This window comes from Eschrichtius robustus, chromosome 18 (genome assembly GCF_028021215.1).
Source record: "Eschrichtius robustus isolate mEscRob2 chromosome 18, mEscRob2.pri, whole genome shotgun sequence".
Lineage (NCBI taxonomy): Eukaryota > Metazoa > Chordata > Mammalia > Artiodactyla > Eschrichtiidae > Eschrichtius > Eschrichtius robustus.
In genome coordinates, this window is record NC_090841.1 from 31363600 (window position 1) to 31366462 (window position 2863).

General features: G+C 35.7%; 1 pseudogene; it reads right to left on the bottom strand.

Annotated features, from left to right (window-relative positions):
• Nucleotides 1-1630: 1630 nt before the first annotated feature.
• Nucleotides 1631-2334, bottom strand: LOC137752055 (thioredoxin reductase-like selenoprotein T; annotated as a pseudogene).
• Nucleotides 2335-2863: the final 529 nt, after the last annotated feature.

The window sequence follows — 2863 nt, forward strand, 5'->3', positions numbered from 1 at the left end:
TGTACAAATTCCATATTTTAAAAAAAACTCAAAGAATTTCAAGGATTTAAAACAAAAATGATTCAAGATTAACAAAACTTTGTGTAAGTCAAGTGGTTTCTTACTTTTCTCTCTAAATAAAATTGAAGGAGGAACAAATTAAGTTTCCAGTGATAAACCATTATAAATGATGTTTAGTAATAGGTCATTGTATACTTTTGGGAATAAATTAAAAAGTACTTTATGAAGTGAAAGTTTGAGCCAAACCTTCCTTCTAGATGAGTACATGGCTTCAGAGGGAAAATCAAATCCAATCTAGCTCCACAGTGATCCGTAAGGTGCTGCACATAGCTGATGCAATTGCTTTGAGTTCCCTCTGAAAGCTACCTGCCTGTGCTCCAAGTTGTGTGCCCATTGTAGATGCCTTGAAATATTATCAATCAGTAACTTTATTTTTTCTTGGAAGAAGATCCACAAGTTGAAATTTGAATATATGGAAAATTTGCTTTCTTGAGAACCAGGAATTCCCTTTATGTCCTTCATTGTTTACCTTTTACATTCTAAAATAGATTAATACCACTAATATTTTAAGGCTTTTTAAAAGTACTGTGGTAAAAATAAATAAATTAATTAATTAAAAAAAATAAAAGTACTGTGGTTTGTAGACACAGATGAGAATTTTTATATACCTCCTCAGTCTTCTTCCCATTTTATTTGCACTTCTACACTGAGCTTGAATAAAGATAAATGGTACCTGATGGTCAATAGTGTCTTTACATGTGGCACTGTAAATCTACCTCCTTGATGAGCTAATCTGGTAGCCAAAAAAGGTGCCTTGGGAAAAGTTACCTGAAATTAGCATTGTACAATGACTAGATTGGTTATTATTTGTATATAATGCATGCTAGGTAATTACAAATATTCAAATACCATTTATGAGACATGTTTGCAAATCACTTAATGAAGACACCTTACCTTTTCATAGTCATTTAACTTCTTTTTTTTTTTTTTTTTAACTTACATCTGCTTAGTTTTTTATTAAGTATAAAGGCCCAGTTAATCAACTCATTAAATTGGTTAAGGCAGGACAATTGAACTACATTAACAGGATTTAAAAAGTGGTTGGTCTTTTCGTAGTTCTCTGGTAATCACACACGCACACACACACATACACAAATTAGTAGAGTACTCTGGATATAGGATTTCCCTGCATAATCTTATATAATGTGCTGTTCACAATCTGCAATATTTTGAAAACTATGTAAATTGGACATGACCAAATTAGAGATGTCTGATAAACTCTTATAAAGTATTTGGGAACTTCAGCTCTAGTCCCCAAAAAGATCAATTTTAAACTATAAAAAAGGAAAATTCATATAAAATCACAACAGACTTAACAGACATCTTTGAAAAAAAAATCAAATTGCAACTCAATTTTCTACTTTTTCAAATATGACCGAGAAAAAAAGTATACGTAGTAATGTCTGCATTTAAAAAAAAAAAAAACACTATTAACCAAGTGGACTTGGGGAAGAAAGAAAAACTGTACAGTATTATTGCACTCCACAAATGTGCAGAATTCCAAAATGTGCCAGTACTGAAAAACTGTCTTACATTGAGGTTTTCCAAGAGGTACAACGAGCCTGCCAAGAAAGCATCTGGTCTGTACTAACAGATTGCTGTCTTCGGTACAGGCCTTCATAATGTCAGTCACGTTGCTCTTGCAAAAATCCCTTAATGTAAAAGAGCTTTCAGTGCTAATAGGTGGGGCTATGATCGATGGTGTGGGATTGAATCCATATGCACATTGAGCTTCACTTCATTGTCAAGAGTTTGAACAAGCTGTTGCATGGATGGAAGGTGACCAGATTCCAGCTTAGACCACACAGGTACATCATTCAAAGTTATCTCAGATGCACCTGTTGACATACATTGGTTCTCAATCATGTTGCTCAAGAAAAAGACCATCATACATGCATAGACCTTTTCTTGGCCCCACTGCCAGATGCTAGGAGCTTGCATGCCAAAGAAAACAAAAGGATCCTTGCCAACAATTATTAAGCCTATTAATACTAGCTTGGAGAATGACAGGAAAGATGCTATGTGTCTATATATTGGTTGAGGGAGGAAATTCTCTCCTTCAATGCGGATGTCTGGGCACCGCTGGCTACTAGCCTGCACATACTCCTCAAACACCCGCCTATAACCTCAGGAAACACAAATCTGGAACTTGAGCAGCGGCCCCATGGCGTACTGCATCTTTAATCTCTCGCCAGGCACACCGCCCAGGTTGGCGGAGGCTTCGCGCCGGACCACAGCCGACGCTGCCACTAGGAGAAGTAGCAGAAACCTCATGTTAAACGAGCCAACCAATTCGGCCGCCCTCAGACTGAGACTGCAGCCAGCCCAAGGCAGAGCCGGAGCCGCGAGCCATTTTAACTTTTCGTTGCTGTTTATCATCAGTAGCTTTCTTTACACTCATAATAGTTTCATGAGATATAAGGGACAATTCGTTATATTACTGATCTGAGTGGTGGCAAAGCTGAAACACAATGAAGTTCCATAGATGATTCAAGGCCACATAGCTGCTTGGAAGAAAATGTTGTCCTCTTATTTGTTCTTCATAATAGATTAAGTTTTTCTTTGGATATACAATTGCTCATAAGTTAAAATACAGTTGTAAAAATGAAATATATGTAAAACATATATATATATAATATACCACGGAAAAATCTTAATGTTGAAATTACTGCCCTTTATTTTAAATTGGGATCTCCATGAAGGCAAATATTTTCGGGGAAACTGTCTTCCACAATTAAAGTAGAATAATTGGAGAGGTTCTAAGATAATATTATTGATATAATATTTTGTAATATTAAAGTTT